The sequence below is a fragment of the Podarcis bocagei genome (assembly GCF_964188305.1).
Source record: "Podarcis bocagei genome assembly, chromosome: 11".
Classification (NCBI taxonomy): Eukaryota; Metazoa; Chordata; class Lepidosauria; order Squamata; family Lacertidae; genus Podarcis; species Podarcis bocagei.
Window position 1 is genome coordinate 2,986,020 of NC_138136.1, and position 17,633 is coordinate 3,003,652.

Here is a 17,633-nt window from a genome sequence, read left to right on the forward strand (position 1 = left end):
TCGACGTGCGTTGCAGGACGACTCCTTCGCGCGAGCGAAGATGGCAGAGGCAAGCAGGCGCACGACGGCGACCGGCGAGTTCCAGGTTCGAGACGGCTTACTCCTCTGTAAAGGGGCCATCTATGTGCTGGGGGACGATCTTCGCGCCAAGGTACTGCAGCAGTTGCACGACGCGCCCACCGCCGGGCACTTTGGCACAGAGAAGACGACAGAATTAGTAGCCAGAGACTTCTGGTGGCCCAGAATGAGAGGGGAAGTCGCGGACTACGTGGCGAGGTGCGACACCTGCCAGAGGGCCAAACCAGTACACAGATCACCGGCGGGACTGCTGGAACCGCTGCAAACCCCGTTCGAACCATGGGAGAGAGTGGCCCTGGACTTTGTCACGGATCTGCCCAGCTCGAGAGGCAAGACGGCAGTGCTAGTGGTGGTGGACTTGTTCTCCAAGATGGCACATTTCATTCCGTGTGCGAAGGTGGCCACGGTGGAACAGACCGCCAAACTGTTCATAGATCACGTGTTCAAGGTTCACGGTCTGCCGCGGTCTATACTGTCCGACCGGGGGCGGCAGTTCATCTCGAACTTCTGGCAGAAGCTGATGGGCTTCTTGAACGTCAAGATCAACCTGGCTTCGGCTAGACACCCGCAGACCAACGGACAAGCGGAGCGGGTCAATGCCATCATGCAGCAGTACCTGAGATGTTATGCGAATCAACGGCCCGCGACGTGGGTGGATTACCTGCCTCTCGCCGAGTTCGCCTACAACAACACGAAGCACGTGTCCACGGGGGTGACGCCATTCTTCGCCAACAACGGAAGGCACCCCAGAACCTTCCCGGGACTGGAAAGAATGGGGGAGGGGGAGCCGCAGACAGCAGATGCGTTCGCGTCGGAGTTGCAGGAGGTCCACGATCAGCTTCGGCGGCACCTGGAGCTGGCCAAGCACGCATACAAGGTACAAGCAGACAAACACAGGAGGGTTGGCGAAGAGATCCATGTGGGAGACTGGGTCTGGTTGGCAGCCCACGCAGTACCGGCCAGGTCGTTAGCGAAGAAGAAACTAGGGCATAAACAACTGGGACCCTACCAAGTCGAAGAGCAGGTCAACCCGGTAGCCTTCAGGCTGACGCTGCCGGAGGGTTCCAGGATGCATCCGGTGTTCCACAGATCGGTGCTCATTCCCTACAAGACACCTCACAGATTTCAGAAACCAGGAACGGCGCCGAGTCCGCTCCGAGAGGGAACCGAGCAAAGGGGAGCGCCACAGGAGGAGCCCATCAACGGGGTCACAGAGATTTTGGACTCGAGATGGGGAGAAGAGGGAGTAGAATACCTTCTCGCCAGAGAGGGCACCCCGGCCAGTGCCAACAGTTGGGTGCCGGGCTACGCTTTGGAGGAACCTCTGCTCAAAGACGAGTTTCATGCCCTCTTCCCACACAGGCCCATGCCAGCAGACTTTTTCGACGATTGGCTTTTCACACCGACGCTTTCAGCCAGCACGTTCCAGGGGTTCGACTCGGACAAGGAACCGACAATGGACGCACGTTCCCCGGAGGGGTCACCCTCGGGATCTGCCTCAGAACCCTCGTATTGGTGGGATGATAGACCAGAGGAACAGTGGTGCAGGAAGTGGCTGGAGGGTCCCGGGCGAGCAACGCCCCCAGGAGGGACCGATGAAGAGACGGACATGGACGTGTTCGGGGAAGACCTTGGGTTCGAGCACGGCGGCATAGAGATGGAAGAGGAGGCGACCGTCGGCGACGAGCGCAGGGAGGAAGAACCGGAAGTCTGCAGTTGGAGGCCCGCCACGGGAAGCGAACTGTATCCGGCATTCGTCCCCATGACACTGCAGCACCCAGCTCCCGCACCGGAAGGAGGGGAGGGGGGAAGGGGGGGCTTCGAGGGGGGGATGGATGTCAGGGGTTCAGGAGCAGAGGCGAGGGCAAGGGAGGAAACAGAGAGCGAGGGGGAGGAGGCCGAAGAAAAGATGAGTGATGACGACGACCCGAGATCTCCGAGTCTTTCCAGTGAATCAGAAGATTCACAGAAAGGAGCGCCAGTGGCCAGAGCAAGGGGGGAGCCGAGGGGGACACCCCAGGAAGAAGGGTCCAGAGGGGGCTCAGAGGGCAGCAGTTGGAAATCGGGGCCAGCGTCACCAACAGAGCGCAGTGGAGAGGAAGGGCGCCAGGTATCGAGCTCTGGCAGCTCACAGCAGGGGGGAGGGCATGAGTCAGGAGTGGCCACACCTCCATCGGGGAGCGAAGAAACGGTTGAGCGGAAAGTGGAAGGTTGGGCGCACGCGCCAAGTTCAAATGCACCGGAAGGTGGCGCAGTAAGCAGCCCGGAAAGGGAGCCAGGTCCTAAAGCCCGACGCAAGGAGACAGAAGGGTCCGGGGGGTCCGCGTCAGAAGAGTCCAGGAAGGAAGAGACCGCGGGGGGCAGAGGGACCCAGAGAAGAACGGTCAGGCGGAAAAGGTGGAGTAAGTCTAGGGTATTAAGCTGGTGTACAGGGGGCGGAGACTCAGACGGAGCTTCGCCGGTCTAACCCATAAGACGTAGAGCTGCACGCAGCAGCTTGAGAATGGAGACTGTAACTCAATAAAGACTTTTATAAAGTGAACGCTGGCTAGCGTGATCCTCTGTGAGCTAGGATCTGGAAGCAGCTCTGACAGCATGGGTTTTTTTATATGTGATAAAATGCATATAGCTTCGTAATTTCTTTGAGGGGAGCTGTCCTGTCATTCATCCACATTTTTACTTGTGAGTGATAATGTAAAAACTAGGGCAAATAGGGAGAAAGACAATGGACCCCTGGTAAATTCAGACTCAATCAAAACTTGATCATTAGTCTGCATTTCCATAAAAGCCATAAAAAGAGTATCTGCAACTTGAATTATAGGATCTTGCTTGAATTCTTGTTTACATGTAATGAAAGTCTGACAGAAATCCAAAATTTTGCTGAATCCCTTGGGCATTTTTCAAAATAAAAACCCCAGATATTAAATGTCATTGAATCGAACCCTTTTAAGTTTTATTATGACAATTTCAACAATCAATTTTACTCCATCCATTGAGAATAAGCAGAGACTGGTCAAATAGGCTTCTTTATCTACAGACATGTGTAACAAATGGCATGGTTTGTATGGGCCTAAAGATGGGTGAAGAACACCACAAAACGGATGTGATGTCTTTGGACTGTCCGTGAACTGTTTTGTATAAGCGCTAATGGAATGAGGAAAACATCATGATGTTGGGGCAAAAATGGTGTGAAATAGGAATGGTACAGAACATCCCATACAAGGAGGCATGGAGATGGGCTACATAACATTACCTTCGAGATAAGATAAGAGTTGTGAGATGATGCCAAGGACAAGGATGTGAGATGCCAAAAACAAGGAGTAAGGAGTTGTGTAATGTCAAGAATCAGATGAAGAGCAAGGTGTATATATGGCAAAGCCCTCCAGCCTGAGTTGTGTGCCAGACATCGACAACGTTGTTGTCTGCCACCCGTGGCTCTTACTGAAACTGATCACTTCAGTGAAGAGTGGAGAGTGGTGAGTATGAGAGATGTATGAATGGATGTATGGTTGAGGGCATATTCCTTGTCTTGACATGTGAATTACTTGTTAATCAATAAAAGCAATTGTCAGAGCTGCCCGAGGTCCCAGCTCACAAAGGACCAACGCCAGTTCGTTATTATATACAAAAGTCTTTATTGAAGTTCAGTTTGTCTTTCACATCAGCAGCGCGCAGCTCTACGTCTGAAACTCTAGACCGCCGAAGCTCCGTCTGAGTCTCCTCCCCCCAGACACCAGTTTAAGACTCTAGCCTTGCTCCACCTCTTCCTTTGCTCTTTCCTCCTCTGGCTCCGCCTGTCAGCTGGGGTCTCGCCCTTCCTAGACTCTTCTGACGCTGAGTCCCCTGAGTCTTCCCCCTGCCTCCGGCGGGCTTTAGGACCTGGTTCCCCATCCGGGTTTTCTGCTGTCCCGCGCGCCTGTACATTTGAACTTGGCACGCGCGCCCAGCCAGCAACCTTCCTCCTGACCGTTACACTGCTCCTGTCACTGCTTCCCCCTTTGGTGAGGCTAGCTGGACCTGACCTCCCCTCCATTCCCCCACTCTCCGACAGAGGCGTGGTCAGTCCCGACTCATCTTCTTCTTTTTTTATAATTTTTTTTATTGGTTTTACAACATTTTTTAAACAATACAAACAAATAGAAAGACAAACAAACAAGTATAATTTCATAACCTTTTTTCCATAACCCTCATTTCTCGGACTCCCCCATACCTCCCCTTTCTGCATCCCAATTTACCGTATTTTTCGCCCCATAAGACGCACCAGCCCATAAGACGCACCTAGATTTTTTGGGGGGAAATAAAGGAAAAAAAATTTTATTTCCCCCCCAGGTGCGCTGCGCTACACCAGGAGCTTGGGGCGTGCTGAGCTCAGCGCGCCCCAAGCTTCTGCGTGCACGCAAGCAGTCCGCTAGTCTTGGGAGAGCCGCGGGGCTCTCCCAGGGCTAGCGGATCGCTGCGCTACACCAGGAGCTTGGGGCGTGCTGAGCTCAGCGCGCCCCAAGCTTCTAGGTGCGCGCAAGCAGTCCCCTGCCGCCCCAAGCCTCGCGCACCCGGTGGGACCTCCTGCCGGGTGCGCGAGGCTTGCAGACACTCGCCCGAAGCAGGGGGAGCCCTCCCGAGGGCTCCCCGTGCTTCGGGCGACAGGCTGCCGCCCCAAGCCTCGCGCACCCGGTGGGACCTCCTGCCGGGTGCGCGAGGCTTGCAGACACTCGCCCGAAGCAGGGGGAGCCCTCCCGAGGGCTCCCCGTGCTTCAGGCGACAGGCTGCCACCCCAAGCCTCGCGCACCCGGTGGGACCTCCTGCCGGGTGCGCGAGGCTTGCAGACACTCGCCCCATAAGACGCACCCCGATTTCCCCTTCATTTTTGGAGGGGAAAAAGTGCGTCTTACGGGGCGAAAAATACGGTACTAAATTATTTCAGCAGTTTCTAAGCAATTTTATCAAATATGTGTCCTCTTAGTCCTTTCTTTAACTTAATCTTATGTCACTGTATCCCTTTTTCTCTCAACACCTCGGCATTTTAGCATTTATCAATTTTATAATAGTTCTTAAGGTAAATTTTAAATTTCTTCCAGTCCTCTTCCGCCGTCTCTCTCTTCTGATCACAGATTCTGCCAGTCATCTCAGCCAGTGTCATATAGTCCATCACTTTCATCTGCCATTCTTCCACGGTGGGTAGATCTTGTGTTTTCCAATACTCAGTCCCGACTCATCTTCTCTCCCTGCTGGAGGAGACGCTGCCCCTGCCACCTGGGACTCTTCCCCCCCACTATGCTCTGGTGGGGAAGCTGGTCCTGATCTCCAGCTGCTGCTTTGGGAGTCCCCGCTGGCCCCCCATTTTTGGTGTGTCCCCCCTGGGACCCCCCTTGCCCTGACCATGGGCGCCTCCTTCTGGGAATCTTCTGATTCGCTGGAGAAGCTCATGGAATCTCTCGGGTCACTGCCATACTCCCCTACGCTGCCCTCAGATCCCTCCTCTTCGCTCTCCATCTCCTCTCTCCCCTGTGCCTCTGCTCCTGATGCCCTGACATCCATCCCCCCTCGAAGCCCCCCTTCCCCCCTCCCCCTCTTCTGGGGCGGGTTCCGGGTGCTCCAGTGCAGTGGGGGTGAGTGTGGGATACAGTTCCTTCCCCCTGGCGTGCAGCCGACCAGTTGGATCCTGCCAGCCCGTAATGGGCTCGTCGACTTCGATCTCCTCTGCTTCCATTTCTCTGCATTCGTGTTTGAACCCAAGGTCCTCCCCCAACACGTCCATGTCCGTCTCTCCCCCTGTTACCTCGGGTGATGTTGCGTGCCAGGGCCCTTTTAGCAGTTCCCTGCTCTACCCCACCTCCGGTTGAGTGTCCCACCAATACTGTGGCAGACCCCGAGAGAGAACCCTCCCGGGAGCTTGTGTCCGGCGCCGTCTCCTCAGCTGATGAGAACCCCTGGAACGTGCTGGTTGAAAGTGTGGGTGTGAAAAGCCAGTCGTCGAAATAATCTGCCGGCATAGGTCTGTGCGGGAAGAGTGCATGGAACTCGTCTTTGAGGTATTGCTCCTCCACGGCATAGTCCGGCACCCACCTGTTGGCGCTGGCCGGGGTACCTTCCCTGGCGAGGAGATATTCCACTCCCTCTTCCCCCCATCTCGAGTCTAAAATCTCCGTGACCTCGTTGATTGGCGCCGCCCCCGGTGATCCCTCCCCCGTTGGCGACTTTCTGAGAGGGTGAGGTGTGGTCCCTGGCGCCTGAAACCTGTGGGGTGCCTTGTAGGGTGTGAGGACTGACCTATGAAATACCAGGTGCATTCTGGAGCCCTCCGGGAGTGTCAACCGGAAGGCCACTGGGTTGATTTGTGCCTCGACTTGGTACGGCCCTAGATGCTTGTGTCTGAGCTTCTTCTTAGCTAGCGACCTGGCCGGCACCGCCTGGGCCGCTAACCAGACCCAGTCCCCCACCTGGATGTCTTCCCCTGCTCTCCTGTGCCTGTCTGCCTGCACTTTGTAGGCGTGTTTAGCTAGTTCCAAGGTCCTTCGGAGTTGCTCATGGACCTCCTGTAAATCTGCTGCCAAGTGCTCTGCTCCCCGTGGCTCCCCCTCCCCCTTCGTCTCTAACCCCGGGAAGGTTCTGGGATGCTGCCCATTGTTGGCGAAGAACGGTGTCACCCCTGTAGACCCGTGCTTCGTGTTGTTGTAGGCAAACTCGGCCAGCGGTAGGTAGTCCACCCAGGTCGAGGGCTGTTGATTCGCGTAGCATCGCAGGTACTGCTGCATGATGGCGTTGACCCTCTCCGCTTGTCCGTTGGTCTGCGAGTGTCGTGCCGACGCTAAGTTGATCTTGACGTTCAGGATGCCCAGTAGCTTCTGCCAGAAACTCGAAACGAATTGGCGCCCCCAGTCGGACAGGATGGACCGTGGCAAGCCGTGAACTTTGAACACGTGGTCTATGAACAGCTTGGCAGTCTGTTCTGCTGTGGCCACCTTCGCGCAAGGAATGAAGTGCGCCATCTTGGTGAACAGGTCTACGACCACGAGTACCGCTGTTTTGCCTCGCGAGCTGGGCAGATCTGTGACAAAGTCCAGGGCCACCCTCTCCCACGGTTCGAGCGGCGTCTGTAGCGGTTCCAGCAGTACCGCCGGCTTCCTGTGCACTGGTTTGGCCCTTTGGCATGTGTCACACCTAGAGACGTAATCCACAACTTCTCCCCTCATCTGGGGCCACCAAAAGTCTCTGGCCACCAATTCCGCCGTCTTGTCCTTGCCGAAGTGCCCAGCACTGGGCGCGTCGTGTAACTGCTGCAGGACTTTCGCGCGGAGGTCGTCTCCCGGCACGTAGAGAGCCCCTTTACGGGTGAGCAGTCCGACGCGTATCTGGAACTCGTCGTCCTTCGCTGTGCCTCTCCGCACCTCCTCCATCTTGGATTGTGCGAAGGCATCCGTCTGCAGCGCTCGGCGCACTGCGTCCAGGTCCACGGTGGCTGAAGCGCATGCCCACGCTCTCGGTGCGAAAATGTGTTTGGCCGCCACTGGTGCCGCTTCCTCGAGATACTGCGGTTTCCTGGATAGTGCATCTGCCATGACGTTGTTGTCTCCCAGGATGTATTCTATCCGGAAGTCGAAATCCGCAAAGAACTCCGCCCAGCGGATGTGTCTCTGGTTCAGGAACCGCGCCGTGCACCAGTACTCCAGGTTCTTATGGTCCGTGCGGACCTGCACCGTGTGTCTGGCTCCGATGAGGAAGTGCCGCCATGCCTTGAAGGCTGCATTAATGGCCAGCAACTCCCTGTCCCAGATGGTGTAGTTCTGTTCCGACTTGCTGAGTTTCCTGGAGTAGAATGCGCAGGGCCTCCAGTTCCCTTGCGGATCTTGCTGCAACAGGACCGCCCCCACCGCTCTGTCTGATGCGTCAGTCTCAACCCTCATTGGCTTGCCGGGGTTTACGTGTAGCAGCTGTTCTTCGGAAGCGAAGAGACGCTTGAGTCTCCGAAAAGACTGTTCCGCCTGGTCTGTCCAGGTGAACTTCTTCTTCTTGGAGCTGAGGGTGTCCGTGATAGCCGCCGTCTCCTTCGCGAACCCCTTGATGAACTTGCGGTAAAAGTTGGCGAATCCGACGAACTTCTGGACCTCCTTCCGATTGCGCGGGCTCTTCCAGTCCAACACCGAGCAGACCTTGGTGCTGTCCATGGCGAGTCCCTTGTCGGACAGCTTGTAGCCCAGGAAATCCACCTCCGTCACGTCGAACTGGCACTTCTCCAGTTTGGCGTAAAGTCTGTGCTCCCGTAGTCTCTGCAGGACCTCCTTGACGTCCCCCTCGTGAACCTCCTGCGATTCCAAGAAGATCAGGATGTCGTCCAGGAAGCATACACACTTCTTGTAGAGGAGGCCCGCCAACACGTGGTGCATGAAGGCTTGGAAACAGTGGGAGCCATTTTGCAGACCAAACGGCATAACTCTATATTCATAGGTGCCTAAAGGCGTAAACATGGCTGTCTTCCACTTATCGCCCTCCCGCATGCGTATAAGGTTGTATGCCCCTCGTAGATCCAACTTGGTGAAGATTCGTCCCTTCCTCACCGTCGCGAGCAGGTCGTCGATTTTGGGCATGGGGAATGCTGTGGGCTTTGTCCTGGAATTTATGATCCTGTAATCAACTACCAATCTGCGTTGGGGCGTGTCTTTCTTCTTCACGAAAAACACGGGACTGCCCCCCACTGCTTTGAATTCTCGGATGAATCCCCGCTTCAAGTTGTGATCTATGAACTCCCTGAGTTCTTGCAGTTCGTCTTCAGACATGGAATACAGTTTCCCAGTCGGCAGCGTCGCCCCTGGCAGGAGGTCAATCGCGCAGTCGTAGGGCCTGTGGGGAGGCAGCTTGTCCGCTTGTTTCTCGCAGAAGACCTCCAAAAACGCCTTGTACTTGTTGGGTACCGCTTGCACCATGCCTAGGTGTAGCTGTGGTTCATCCTCTCTCCCCTCCTCTTCCTGGCTGGTCCGGATGCAGTGTTCTGCGCAGTAGGAGGAGCAGAAGGTCAATTGCCGCTGGTACCATGCTAATGCCGGGCTGTGCCTATCCAGCCAGCTCATGCCCAATACTATGGGCGTGTCCGACAGGTGGGTGACGTTGAAGCTGATGACTTCGCGGTGATTTCCAATTTGCAGTACCATAGGCGGTGTTTGCTGTACCACCTGTCCACCCAGTAGCTCTCTGCCATCGACTGTGACAACGTTTAGGGGCATTGAGGCAGGTAGGAGCGTTATGCGATGTAGCTTGATGAAGTCCACTCCCACAAAGTCTGCATTACTACCAGAGTCAATGGTAATAGGGACTTCCAGGGTGAGTCCATTGGGCAGCTGGAGCGATGCGGTGAGTTGCACCACTGGTTTGGGTGGGAGGGGGTCTGTGGGCTGCAAAATCTCTGGGGACTGCTTCACTGACTCACCTGGCTGGGCCCCAGTGCCTCTGCCTCCTGGGACTCTTCCCCCCCACTATGCTCTGGTGGGGAAGCTGGTCCTGATCTCCAGCTGCTGCTTTGGGAGTCCCCGCTGGCCCCCCGTTTTTGGTGTGTCCCCCCTGGGACCCCCCTTGCCCTGACCATGGGCGCCTCCTTCTGGGAATCTTCTGATTCGCTGGAGAAGCTCATGGAATCTCTCGGGTCACTGCCATACTCCCCTACGCTGCCCTCAGATCCCTCCTCTTCGCTCTCCATCTCCTCTCTCCCCTGTGCCTCTGCTCCTGATGCCCTGACAGCAATATTATAGAGAAAATCCAGTGTTGGTTTGTCTGATGTTTACTTGTACCTTTCTAGAGTATACTGGGTCTCATTTATGTTAAACACCTTTACAGGTTAAAAGAACCTAACTGGTCCTTGCACTTGCTGCAGTGAATTTCAGCCCATTCAACATTCAACATCCAGTATGTTCAAGCCTGGCAGTGTATACTGTGACCTTAGGGGAAAATATCAGCCAGTTCTATGGCCTGGTGAAAATGTTCACAACTACATATTTTAGTAGAAATATATTTGGATTTACTAGGTTGTTTTTACAATATGCAACCTGAGCACCCAAGTTTGTTGCTTTGGAATTGGATTTGTCCAAGTTGGTATGTGCTAGTGATGTGTGTCCTAGCCTAAAGGCCTCTGCATTTTCATCATTTTCCATGTCATATATACGCCCCACTTCCATGGGGATGCTGGCAAAAATGGATCAAGGCACTTGCATGACTAAGCTGTGCACCATCCTCCTCAGTCAATGATCTATCAAGGACTGTGAGGGCTAGAGCTTTTATGGCCCACAGAAGATCACAGTAAATTATCTTCCCACACAAACCAAGGGGTAGACCTAGTGTTGACTTAGTCAGATTCTGAATAGCTTCAGAATTCATCAGCAATTCAACTCACAACCTTGGGAAGTATTACCAATGCATGAATGATACAGAAGCTAGGGCTGCCATATGTCCAGGTTTGTGAGAAAGGGTCAACTTTGTCTGGATTTTCCCTTTGGGGAATATAGCAAGCCTAGCAGAAGCCATTCAAACTGCACAGTGAAGCAGCACAACTCTTGCCACCTGAAGTTCAGCTATACCAAGCTGTTATGAACTGAAAATAGTACCATCTCTTCTGTATTCTTGGCAAAATTGTACAAGATTTAAATGATCAAACCCATTGCTTGAGAAAGCAAAGATGATGACCAATATTCCATGCAATAAAACATCTAAGACACAACTTCTGAAGTCTTCCACTTTTAACCTTGATATTTGCATTTCCAAGTACAGCTTGGTGGAAGAGACATATTCTCCATCTTTGGGGGAGAAATCTTTGGCTTTATTTATTTATTTAGGAGTATGTATACCCCACCTACTAACCAAAGTTCTTGCAGCAGCTAACAATATTTTTACAACACAAAAAAATAAACCATGAAACAATTGTCAGTACAGCAGGGCATGTGTCCCGCTGGTTCTCCAATAGTCCAACAAATGTCATTCTGCAGCCATGTCTCCTGGCCTAGAACTGAGCACTGAGGCAGAAAGATGTTAATCCCACACAGGCCACAATGAGAGCCAGTGTGGTGTAGTGGTTAAGAGCAACAGACTCGTAATCTGGTGAACCGGGTTCGCTTCCCCGCTCCTCCACCTGCAGCTGCTGGGTGACCTTGGGCCAGTCACACTTCTCTGAAGTCTCTCAGCCCCACTCACCTCACAGAGTGTTTGTTGTGGGGGAGGAAGGGAAAGGAGAATGTTAGCCACTTTGAGACTCCTGAAGGGGAGAGAAAGGCGGGATATCAAATCCAAACTACTACTACTACTACTACTACTACTACTACTACTACTACTCTTCTTCTTCTTCTTCTTCTTCTTCTTCTTCTTCTTCTTCTTCTTCTTCTTCTTCTTCACTGGGTGGCTTCTGCTGGTGTCTCTCTCACAGGCCCTGGAATTGTTTCAGGCATCATGGAAACTGAATGACATTTGAATCAGCAACAACACAATGCTCTTTGGAAAGAGGCAACCAAAATGATCTGGAAATGGAATAATCCCCTATGATGTATTATTTTTTTATTTAGAGAAAAAGCATGTTTGTGAGAAAGTGGATAGAAACAGTTGTTCTCCGTCTCTCATAATACAAGAACTTGGAAACATCAAATGAAGCTGAATGTTGGAAGATTCAGGTCAGATAAAAGTGATGTTAAATTGTGGAATTTGCTCTTCTAAGAAATAGTGATGGGCACCAACTTGGGTAGTTTTATAATTCATGGAGGATGAGGTCACCAGTGTCTACTAGCTACAATGACTACTTTCTGCTGTTGCTATCAAAGGTTGTGATGCTTGTAGTGACAAACTAAAACCCATGCTCAATACAAGGTTTCCCATGTTCCTTCAGTGTTAGTAGGGAAATATAGTTTTCAATAAAACTTGTTCATAACAGAACACAAATTATTAACTCTGAATTAGGTATTGGCATATGCACAGTTTTCTCTGCTGCACATAAACCAAGATACAGTTACTGTTTAGAAACATCATAGAATGCTCTCGGCAGATGAGGATTTCCCACTGACAAGTTGTTGCCCTAGCCTTGTCAAAGGTCCAAACCTAAGTGGAGGCGATAAAGTTTCATAAGATAAAAGTTTTGTGCATCACACAAATTTCATGAATAGCAGTGTGGGGGAGGGGAGAGATACTTTCAGAACTGCAGGGGTATATCACTAAGGCCAGATGAATAGAACCTAAGCCAGTTTTCCAGCAAAAGTGAACCCTTGTCTTCCCCAGCAACACTTTCCCATGCAAACTGGGCACATTGATATTTTGCATAATAGAATAGCCTGACTACAGAACCATGTTAGGTAAGAAACTGTATACAATTACATACAGCAACAGACAAACTTTGAACATCTTTTCTTTTCTTTATTTAATCTATTTATTCTCTGCCTTTTAGAATATAATCCTCACCACGTGGCTTACAACATGCCAAGCTTTAAAGACAAGCCAGTAAATTAAACAACTAAAACAGCTGTCATTGAAATATTAAGCCAGCATAAAACCATCAATGAAACATTAACGTAAAGCCACCTATGAGAAGGCCACACAGATTTCCTGGGGAAAGGAGTTCTGAGGATGGGGACCTGGGTGGACCGGATGGTGATGCAGAGACCAGGGCCTCCAGAGCTAATCTCAGGCCCTGGGCAGGTTCATACGGATGCAGCTGGTCCTTCAAGTAACCTGGCCCCAAAGCATTTAAGGGTTTCAAGACCCTCCCCCCAAAAATCCGGTTTAAACTGGCCAAAGGAACAAATACACAAGTAGTGCAACTGGAACAGAACTGGTGCAACAGCTTTCTGTACCTCTCTGACCTGTCTTGCAAAGGCAGCCAATTGTGTCATGTGCTGCTGAAACCAGGTCTGCTTTCTCCAGAGAGGGCCACAGCTGGCAAAGCAGACTTACAGTGCAGTTCAAACTCCTTTTGACCTCATCCATCCCCAAACTGCTTCTAGACATTACTGGTTTTAAAAAAATCTTTGCCAGAACTGTTAGGGGAAAGGGAACTTTACAGTACAGTCTCCTGAGTGGTTTTGAATTATGCTAATTATTACTCTTAATAATTATGTCCTGTGGCAGCAGCCACAGGCCCCTTCATGGTACACCTAGTTTTTAATTGGAGGATAGGAAATCTGTAATAAAATGCTGTGTAAAGTCAGGTCATGCCAAGGCCCACATATTGGCAACAGGGGAGCGGGGAATAGGAATGCAAAGCTGGTCTACAGACTGTCATTTTGGAGAGTCCTACATCCCTAATTGTGGTTGTGAGTCCTAATTTTTAGTAATATGTCTGATTTTCTGTGGTTGGCCTTTATCACTGACACCAATTCCTCTTTTTATAGGGCATTCAGCACAAAGGCCATTGCAAAGCATTTCATAGGAAGTAACAGTTAACAGCCGGAATCTATTTTTAAACACAAAGCAAATGTCTAAGGGCAAGATTGTAAAACACTTGAGATGGCAGATAGTGACAAAGTGTTCCATAGTTCAGCAGCATGACAATAGAAGAGTATATCGACCTCTTTCTCCTTTAGTAAAATGCTGATTTTTACATGTGTGCAGTTAGCAGTCGGTTTAAGAATATTGCATGATCATGCTTGTGCCTAATATGGCAAGCAATTATATTATTCATATTGGGATTATTTTCAGTCCTATGCTAAATGAGCAACATCAAATCTCAGCTGTCGCATAGTGGATTCCTAAGTGTGAACCTTATACCAATGTACTTAGTATATGTGCAGGCTCTATCATGCGACATCATTCTACCCATTGATGCCCCAGGGGGAGTCCAGGCACATGGGGCTGCTCCATGCACCAACCCACTTCTGTAGCTGGCCACTGCAGTGAACGTTTCCCATAATGGAGAAACAGTTGAAGCAGCACCTCTTACCCAATGAATTGCTTGAGCCAAGAGAACAGGGGTGTGCGCACAGTAGCCTCTTGGGCAAAACATGGTGTTTCAGCTTCTGCCCAAGCACACTTTTGTTAGGCCAATAGCCCAGGATTCTTGGGCGATGTCTCTCCATGGGTGCTAGTGGTTAGGATAGATTCTAACTAACAATGCCCGGAGATAGGGATGCATGGAGGAACATGGTTCACGTTCCTTACTTGTGTTTCCTGAAATGCAGCCAAAGCACAACTGTCCTTTGAACTGTGCATTTCCTGGATTTTACAACCAAAAAATCTTTTTAAAAGTGCACGCTTGGAAAGCCTGCATTAAAAATGCATTTAATAGTGAAAACAACATACAAAATGCATTATGGTTGCTGGTTTGCTTCCAGCTGTTTTGTTTTTAGTTCAGTCGGTTGTGGAGTCAAACCCCACGATGGGCAGAAGATTCCTGCACTGGAGGGGCTTGGACTAGATGACCCTCATGGTCCATCCCAGCTCTACAATTCTTTAATTTTATGAAATTGCTATATATTTGGCAAGATGGCACACAAAAATGTGTAGATTAGAAGAAATTCCAATAAACAGTGATGCTTTTTTATGAGGACTTGGAGAAAAATCATAAACTAATGCAGAGAAATGGTGAGCTGAATTCAGAAGTGAGAGAAACCGAAATGGAGAGATCTGTCTCTCTCCACCTGGAGATATCTCTAGCTGTCTCTCAAGGCTTTCAAGGAGGCAGACTCCAGAGCCTGGGGAAAGTGACCTGCCAGCTAAGAGTAGCTGATGGTAGCTGTGCATATGAGTGACTAAAAAAACATTTTTTGCAGCATAGAAAAGAAGATGACAGAAAGGAAACTGGACAGCGGTGCACTAGGGGATGCAGGATCTTTCTCTGGAAATCCAGCATGGATGTGGGTTGCAGGTAGGTTTGCTGTTTGCCCCCCAATATGCACTCCAGTGCAAATGTCCAGTGCTGCCTCTCATCAAAAGGACACCAACCCAAGTCACTATCAGCATCCACTTCCAATATATGTGTCAGAGCTGCTTGAAGATCCTAGCTCACAGAGGATCACGCTAGCCAGCGATCATTAAGTAAAAGTCTTTATTGAATTGCAGTTTCCATTCTCACGCTGCTGCGCGCAACTCTACGTCTAGTAGCTAGATCGGCGAAGCTCCGTCTGAGTCTCCGCCCCTTGTGCACCAACTTAATATCCTAGCCCTGCTCCACCTTTTCCGCCTGACTGTCCTCCTCTGGGTCCCTCTACCCCCCGGGGTTTCTTCCTTCCTGGATTCTTCTGACGCTGACCCGGACCCTCCTGCCTCCTTGCGCCGGGCTTTAGGACCTGGTTCCCTTTCCGGGCTGCTTACTGCGCCGCCTTCCTCTGCATTTGAACTTGGCGCGCGCGCCCAACCTTCCACTTTCCTCTTAACCGTTTCTTCGCTCCCCGATGGAGGTGTGGCCACTCCTGACTCATGCCCTCCCTCCTGTGGTGAGCTGCCAGCGCTTGCCCCCTGGCTCCCTTCTTCTTCCCTGCTCCCTGGCGGTGACGCTGGTCCCGATTTCCAACTGCTCCCCCCTGAGTCCCCTCTGGCTCTATCTTCCTGGGGTGCCCCCCTAGACTCCCCCCTTGCCCTGGCCACTGGTGCTCCTTTCTGTGAATCCTCTGATTCACTGGAAAGACTAGGAGATCTCGGGTCGTCGTCATCACTCATCTTTTCTTCTGCCTCCTCCCCTTCGCTCTCTGTTTCCTCCCTTGGCCTTGCCTCTGCTCCTAAACCCCTGACATCCATCCCCCCCTCGAAGCCCCCCATTCCCCCCTCCCCTCCTTCCGGTGCTGGAGCTGGGTGCTGCTGTTGCAAAGGGACGAACGTCGGATATCGTTCGCTTCCCGTGGCGGGCCTCCATCTGAAGTCTCGCGGGTCTTCCTCCCTGCTCTCGTCGACAACGGTCACCTCCGCTTCCATCTCTGTGCCGCCGTGCTCGAAACCAGGGTCGTCCCCGAAAACGTCCATGTCCGTTTCTCCCTCACTTCCTCCTGGCGGCGTTGCTCGTCCTGGGCCTTCCAGCCACCTTCTGCGGAACTGCTCCTCTGGTCTATCGTCCCACCAATACGAGGGTTCTGATGCAGATCCCGAGGGTGACCCCTCCGGGGAACGGACGTCTTGTGTCGGGTCCTCTTCCGAGTCGAACCCCCGGAAAGTGCTGGCCGAAAGCGTGGGCGTGAAAAGCCAGTCGTCGAAAAAGTCTGCTGGCATAGGTCTATGTGGGAAGAGGGCATGAAACTCGTCCTTGAGTAGAGGTTCGTCCAAGGCGTAGCCCGGCACCCAGCTGTTCGCACTGGCCGGGGTGCCCTCCTTGGCGAGAAAGTATTCTACCCCCTCTTCCCCCCATCTGGAGTCCAAAATCTCCGTGACTTCGTTGATGCGCTCCTTCTGTGCCACTCCCGCGTGCCCTGTTCTGTCTCTGACCGGACTCGGCGCCGTTCCGGGTTCCTGGAACCTGTGCGGTGCCTTGTAGGGAGTGAGCACCGATCTGTGGAACACCGGATGCATTCTGGAACCTTCCGGAAGTGCCAGTCTGAAAGCAACCGGGTTGACCTGCTCTTCGACTTGGTAGGGCCCCAGTTGTTTATGCCCTAGTTTCTTCTTGGCCAACGACCTGGCCGGCACTGCGTGGGCTGCTAACCAGACCCAGTCTCCCACGTGGAGCTCTTCGCCAACCCTTCTGTGTCTGTCCGCTTGTACCTTGTATGCGTGTTTGGCCAGCTCCAGGTGGCGCCTCAGCTGATCGTGGACTTCCTGCAGCTCCGACGCGAACGCATCTGCTGTCTGCGGCTCCCCCTCCCCCATTCTTTCCAGTCCCGGGAAGGTTCTGGGGTGCCTCCCGTTGTTGGCGAAGAACGGCGTGACCCCCGTGGACACGTGCTTCGTGTTGTTGTAGGCGAACTCGGCAAGCGGCAGGTAATCCACCCACGTCGCAGGCTGTTGATTCGCATAACATCTCAGGTACTGCTGCATGATGGCATTGACCCGCTCCGCTTGCCCGTTGGTCTGCGGGTGTCTCGCCGACGCCAGGTTGATCTTGACGTTTAGGAAGCCCATCAGCTTCTGCCAGAAATTCGAGATGAACTGCCGCCCGCGGTCGGACAGAATAGACCGTGGCAGACCGTGAACCTTGAACACGTGGTCTATGAACAGTTTGGCGGTTTGCTCCGCCGTGGCCACCTTAGCACACGGAATGAAATGGGCCATCTTGGAAAACAGGTCCACCACCACCAGCACTGCCGTCTTGCCCCTCGAGCTGGGCAGATCTGTGACAAAGTCCAGAGCCACCCTTTCCCAAGGTTCGACCGGAGTTTGCAGCGGTTCCAACAGTCCGGCCGGCGGTCTGTGCACTGGTTTGGCCCTCTGGCAGGTGTCACACCTCGCCACGTAGTCTGCGACCTCCCCTCTCATTCCAGGCCACCAGAAATCCCTGGCTACTAATTCCACCGTCTTCTCCTTGCCAAAGTGCCCGGCCGTGGGCGCGTCGTGCAGCTGCTGCAGCACCTTGGCGCGAAGGTCGTCTCCCGGCACGTAGATGGCCCCTTTACGGATGAGCAATCCATCTCGCAGCTGGAAACCGTCGGCCACAGCCTTGCCCCTTTGCACCTCTGCCA